At 40.7% G+C, this 7,139-nt stretch overlaps 1 long non-coding RNA gene across 1 annotated transcript; it reads right to left on the bottom strand.

Annotated features, from left to right (window-relative positions):
- Positions 1-409: 409 nt before the first annotated feature.
- Positions 410-6,454, bottom strand: LOC139084930 (uncharacterized). Its single transcript, XR_011542869.1, has 3 exons — positions 6,323-6,454; positions 4,516-4,634; positions 410-491 (listed from the first exon to the last, which is right to left on the bottom strand). It is a non-coding gene; the product is annotated as an uncharacterized lncRNA (long non-coding RNA).
- Between the last annotated feature and the right edge of the window lie 685 nt (positions 6,455-7,139).

Consider the following 7,139-nt stretch of genomic DNA (forward strand, 5'->3'; position numbering starts at 1 on the left):
TCTGCAGGTTACTAGATTGAGTTTCCAACCACTGTGAAAAGGGCCGCACTGAGCTCTGTCAGTCACACACCCCATTTCCCTGAGATGCTAACATGTTCAAGGACCTATGCTGCATGCTATAGAAAGGTGCTCTCTCATTTTATCTGTTATTACCGGCCCCCAACAACCCAACTTCCCCCACACCCCAGGGCACCTTTTGGCCCTGGATCTGGAATCCATCTCCTAAATCTTCTGCTCACCCAGTCTTCAAAATTTCCACCAAATCCAAGCTCCTCCAAGAAGCCTGTCTGACTCCCAGTCCTTCCTCCCCAATTCCTGCATCTCTAGGACTCAGTAATACACAAAATGGAGCCTTTGTTGCAGTGTTTGGTTTCTGGCTGTAGCCCAGATCTCAGTCCCGTCCCTTCACCTGCCTGCAGCTTCTCCAAGGAAGGATCTGTGTTTTACGCTCCTTCTGTTCCTCCTGTAGTACCCGGACCACTGCTGCAGACCTAGGAGGTAACCAGAAACACTTATTCATTAACCATTTTTTAAAAGTAAGTAGGAAACTTATTCTAATTTGTTAAATGCAGTTTACACTCTCTCGTGTACATAAATAAATAAATAAGAAACAATCATTCTCACAAAGCAGCAGAGACAATGATTATATGAAACAAGAAGCAAGCAAAAGAGAGGGATTATCAGAAAAGGAAATTGGAGGAAAGGTGCTTAAATCAGTGAGTTTGGCGCAGGTTAATGGAGAGAATGTGGAGGGGGGTTCTCAGAGGAGTGTGTGGGAGCTTGAGAGGCCCCCAAAGTGAGAGAAAGAAGTCAAGCGCAGATGACTCAGAGAAGATTCTTTCCATGGCCAGCTCTGGGCCTGCAGTGATCCGTTCTGCAACTGTGAAATGGGTACAGTGTAATTCTCGTGTTCGTACACTAAGGACTTTTGTGAGACCTAATTATTTATTGTTTGTAAAGTGCTTTGAACTCTCCAGATGAAAGACACCACAAGCAGTTCAAAGGATGACTCCGGACCATTATTAGCTGCAGTTAGACTCAAAGTGAGAGGAAAGACATGACCATTTTCAGCGCACCTGTCAGCTTGGCCTTTTTTATCATTTGTAGGATTTTTGTGCCTAAATTAGAATTGTTCTTCATTACTTTTTCACTGGCAATTAAAAAAAGATCAAAATGGGACTTGTAACAAGGAGTCTGAATGCTAATTTTTGCTCTCTGTAGAAAGGCAAAACACACATCTCAGGAATCCTTTTCTCTTTACACTTACAGTCTGCAAGAATTTTATGAGCTATATGACTTTCCTCCTCTTCTGCCTCAGAAAAACTGGGGCTAACAGAACTGAGGGAAGAAGGTAAAATTCACCAGTTTTAAGTGTCGATTTTTCTTTCTCTACACTAGCTGCCAAACTTCCAAACTGCCAAATGATGGAACATCTTTTTTTTGAAACTGAACCTGTGAATAGAACCATTGTTCTCATTATCAAAAATGCTGCCAACGATGAGGCCTGACAGTTTCTCTCTCTCTCTCTCTCTCTCTCTCATCTCCTCCTCCACCTCCTCCCTCCGTCCACCACCTCTCCTGAATAACTCAGTCTTTGGGAGGTGAATTTCTCAAGGATCCAATGGGACTAGAGTTTGATAATTTTCTTTCCCTGTTTTGGTCAAGGGTTTCTTTGGGGTCCCTTTTCCATCAAGGGCTGTTGCCTACAGGTCATGTCCGCCTCATGCTGAGGTCCCCATTTGCCTCTGGCTTTCTTTCTTTCTTGCCCTTTCCTTTAACTTTTTGCTTCCAGGAATATCTTCACTGAGAATCTGCTTGCTCTGATCTTTTTTTTTCACTAGCTTTATTGAGGTACACTTGACAAATAAAAATTGTGTGTATTTATATGGATGTAAAATGTGATGTTTTGATATAGATATACATTATGAAATGAATATCACAATCAAGCTAATTAACATATGTGTTACCTCATAATTATGATTTTTTTTATGGTAAGAACATTTTAAAATCAACTCTCTAAGCAAATTTCAAGTATACAATGCATTATTATTAACTCCACTAACCGTGCTGTAGATTTTATCTCCAGAACTAATTCATCTCACATAACCGAACCTTCGTGCCCTTCGACCAAGATCTCCCCGTCTCCCCCACCCAACAGCCCCTCACAACCACCGTTCTACTCTCTGTTTTTATGAGTCTGACATTTTTATGTTCCACATATAAGTGAACTGTGAGTATTTGTCTTTCTATGTCTGGCTTATTTCACTGAGCATAATGCCCTCCAGGTTCATTCATGTTGTCATAAATGGCAGGACTTCCTTCTTTTTTACGGCTGAATATTTCATTTTGTATATGTGTGCATACACACATATCACATTTTCTTTATCTATTCATCCATCGACAGACACTTAGGTTGTTTGCATATCTTGACTATTGTGAATAATGTTGCAATGAACATCAAGGCAAATATCTCTTCAAGACACTAATTTCATTTCCTTTGGATATATACCCAGAAGTGGGATTGCTGGATCATACAGTAGTTCTATTTTGAATTTTTTGAAGAACCTCTATACTGTTTTACTCCAATCTTTGAGAATTAGGTCTAACCGTAGGCATTGCTCTGGCTTCTTTCTAGCTCTTCTCCTTTCTGTCTCACATACAGAAGTTAATTCACCAAAATGAACATGCATGTTGGAGTTACATGTGGAGATTAGGAAAGAGCAAAGGTGTGAACTGCTCACACACCCTATTTCCTTCTCCATCATAGATTAACCCTCACTAGTAGCCTAAGAATCTAAATTTTTAAATAATGCTTGAAGATGACAAGTCTAACCCAGAATGGGGAGTTTAGAATGAATTGGCTTGAAAATAAACTTCTGAAGTAGAATGCTTTCTGTTTTGCCTGCCAAAGCTGGGAGTTGAGAAGGCTCTATATAACATTATCCCTCCACAATAGCAGACACTGTCTAAACAACAAAAGGAGGTGAGGTAACCCACCTACACGGGCTGCTAAGGCAAAGATTTACTTTTCCCTTGATCCAGGAGAGGATTAGGATCCCAAACTGGGCTGTGGGCATATTAGAAAATTTCCTGGTCCCTCCAAAGTCTTGTGTTCATGTTCGGGGTATTTGCAATATCCTGAAAGTAGCCTTTCATCCCACAGCAATAATTGTGGATCACAACTACTCAATCTAAAATATCTTGAAATTGTGTTTAATGAGTCCAGTCTTTTCATAAACTGTTTCTCCAAGAACACAAGCTTCTCTTTTTAATAATTGTTGTTGGTTTTCTATTGTTGTTTTCATTGTTAGTGGTGGTAGACCATTATATTATTTAATATAAGCAGCAAAGTCATCAATTTCAATGATAATTTCTTAAAATATAATAATTCAACAATGACAACAAAAAACCTTAATTCTCAGGGATAGGAGCAATGAGATAGAACTTTTGGAAGGCTCCATAATATTCTTATTCCTTTATTTCCTCTCTCAGAGTTCTATTTCCAAGAGAATCTTTACCTAAATGTTCCATGTTAAACACACATATACACACATACACAAAATACTCACTCCACTCTCATATCCTATACACACATAAACATGGTACTTCTCATTAGCTTTGTTTCCAAGACTGCCCACTATTTTCAAATGTCCTCAAGCTTCTTTTGTTCCCTTACAAAATCCCATACTCATCTCTGACTTATCATCCATCACCACACATTTGAATAAAAAAATGAAAAAAATATTACTCCACCATTATATCAAGCATTGGAGTAGGAGACAGGTGACCTATATTCTGATCCCAGCTTTGCAAATAATTAGTTTTGTGACCCAGAATAAATCATTTAATCTCAATAAGTCTAATTTTTTCATCAATAATATCAGGAATATTATGGTCCTGCCTGTTTTTCAAGGTTGTTGTGAGAAATATTTAAGAAGTGAATATACACCTGAAGTCAAATGCTTATTATTGTCCACATCCACCTTATGATATGATGTCTCTGTCTCTGACCTCTTCTCTGATAGCCATCTCTGATGATCACCACCTCACCCATTTATCATTCAGTCTTTCATCCATTCAACACACATTCATCATACACCAGCTATTGCCAGGCCTCGGGAGCTCACACACTCATGGGGAAGGCAGAAATCTTAACAGAATTGCACCCCTGTGTGAGAGGTGCCTAAGGAGCTGGAGAGCACCTCACCCTGTCTGTGAAAATACAGAAAAACTTCAGGCTGTTCATTGATGCATACGTGGAGTGGACATACATCTTATTTTGCTTTTCTGTCTCAGTCACTTACCATTCATTCCTCTTTTCTAATAGGATCTTCTTTCGAGAAATTTACTCTTTCCCTAATGGGCCAAGGAACAGACTCAACCTAGGCTAGGTGCTCCTTCCCTGATGCGTGAAACTGATTCATGATGAGAGAGATTTTAAATGTAGGAATCTACCGATTATAGCCATGGCCTCTGACCCAGCTCTCCTTGCTATGAGACTGTTTTAGTCATTACCATTTCTGCTCCTCTCGGGCTATCTCAGTCCCTCTTCCAAGCCTGGTTCTCAGCCTTCTCTGTGAGTTAGCAATAACCTTCCATTAAATTTTACTTTTGCTTTAGTTGGCCAGACTTGCCTGCAAAAACAAAAAAAAAAAACAATTTTTTTAAAAGAAAGACTAAATAACAGTAAGCCTATATACTAGAGGTAAGGTGTCTTTGTGAACATTTCTGAAACATACAGCCCTAGCTAAGAGCTCAATCCATATTCATTCATTCAACCAACAAATATCCATTGAGCATACACTATGTGTCAGGCACTGTGCCCTCGTGTAACTCACAGTCGAGTGGGGAGGACAACTAGTTAATAGGTAATTAGAAGTATAATGCGCAATGAGGAAAGGCAGGGCCCTCCTGAAAAATACAGTAGGTAGCCTGGGACTAAGGGGGGCTTTCCACGGGGAAGTCATATTTTACATGAGACATTGCGGATGCGGAGGATCTGTTAGGTAGAGGGTGGGGGAACGCTGTCCCAGAGGAAGGGAATAATATGTTCCCTGGTGTAAAACCATGCACAAAGCCACTGCTTCTCTATTTCATGAGTCACCAGGGTGCAAGGTAAAGGGATATAAAGATGGAGCCAAGAACTGAGCGTAGCCCTGGTCCCACTGCTAACTCACTCTGTGAACTTGTAAAAGCACTTGCATTGTTATGCCTGTTCCTCTGACTGTGAAATCAGGGCGGAAGGATACACAATATGGAAGGTTTCCAATGTTTTCTGATTTTTGTATATTTCTCATGTCTAATAATAGATGAATAAAGGATGGGGCATGAATCTCATCTAAAAGGACCACTCATCCAATCTTCTCACTGTCTTCTGTCTGCTACTCCCACCACTGGATTGGGCATGGGTGCAAAGAACTTTGAAAAGCAATAAGAGGGCACAAAGTCTCAGATGAGTTGGGAATGGAAGGCAGAAAGGCAAGAAGTTGACAAAGATGCCTGCACAAATTTTTATTCTGTCAAGAACTAACCCTATATAGTATCCATTTCCCTCTTTACTGCTATTTAGGATAGCACCTCTTTCATATTGTTTATGACATTGTAATGTGTGTGTGTTGTGTGTGTGCATGTGTATGTTCTCTTCTGCTTTCCTTACCACTCATTTAAATAATGGAAAACAATTATAAGTAGACCGTATGCCTCAGGTCCTGTCCAAAAATTGTCAGTCAGTGATTCAGCATAAATTATATAATCTCACTGGAAAAATTACAAAAAATCCTACCTTCCTGTTTGGAGAGGAATTTTTTAGAAAGTAGGAGACATCCAGCCAAGAAAGCTACCGATGCTGGTCCTCAGTGGGACGTGCATTTTCTCAGTCCACAGCTCTTTACCCCAAACACCACCCTCCTCTGAATGATTGAAGAGGTCTAAGCACAGGACAACCCCGAGCAGGGAGATAAGCACACTCCTTGAAGGACAGCCCTGTAACCAGAGAAGAAAGAGAGTGGTCTGAAAAGAGACTACCCTAGGAAGAGCTAGACTCCCTATCAGTTCCAAGACGTGAGAATCCTTGCAATCATTTCCCTTATGATAAAATTTAAGCACCAAGCTGTGAGCAACTTCCCTCTCCATTAAAATTTACTAAAATAACAATGAACATAAAGAAAGTTTTCTTGATAGCTGTTGGTTCTCAACCTTGGGAGTTCCCCAGGGTGCAATTTAAAACTGCCCCCCATATGCAAAGGGCAAGAGAAGAGACCAAAGAAAGAGGCAGGCCACTACAGATTGGTAGGTGGCAGGTTTAAAAGACAAGAGAACTTACACGTGAGGATTGTCTTGTTTGGCTGCAAGATGAGTAGATCTCCACACCCACCTGCCAGAATCTTAAAAGCTTCTATAGAGGCCTTTCTTGGGTTCAGTCACATACACAATCCAGATGGTCTCAACAACACATTGCTCTCTCAAGGCTGTGTCCTTGAAAATGGTTCCCACTGTGGCAGAAGTGGGCAGATTGTACATTCCAAGGACAGAGGAGAAGGGTGAGGAGCCTTGGTCCAGTTCTCAGATCAACAAGCAGTCACAGCCTTTCGATGACCTCTTCCAACAATTCAATATGCTATCCCTGAGTGTGAGAAGAAAAATAGAACTCAAATAAACGTGAGCTCAGTCCCTAAAGGGAGTTTACGTAATCTCAGAGCTGCTAAGGAAACACAACTTAGAAGAACATGCAGGGAGCATTTCTCACCAGAGACTCAGTGTCTCTCCAGGTGCACAGAGGTGTCCTCAGGGTTAAGGAAGCAGGAACTAGGCTGTGTGAACTGCAGCTTTATTCCCATGGCTTTATTCTCGTTGTTTCTCTTCTAACACACAATGCACATCACCTCCGTTAAATCCTTGTCCACCCCACTTCTGCATCTAGGAACGCCCTTTTCTTTTCTCCCCTCTTGTCTATATCCTACCCATCCTGAAGGTCCAGTTGAAGTTTGGCTAGCAACCATCGGGAAGCTTTCCCAATTCAAACTAACCCTAAATGTCACATTTTCATCTAAATTCCATAGCAATCCCTGTATGAATCATTCATTTGGCACTTAAAGTATCCTCATATTATTACATTGAGAAATTATTATATCAGAAAATGG

Source organism: Equus przewalskii, chromosome 7, assembly GCF_037783145.1.
Source record: "Equus przewalskii isolate Varuska chromosome 7, EquPr2, whole genome shotgun sequence".
In the NCBI taxonomy this organism is placed as follows: domain Eukaryota; kingdom Metazoa; phylum Chordata; class Mammalia; order Perissodactyla; family Equidae; genus Equus; species Equus przewalskii.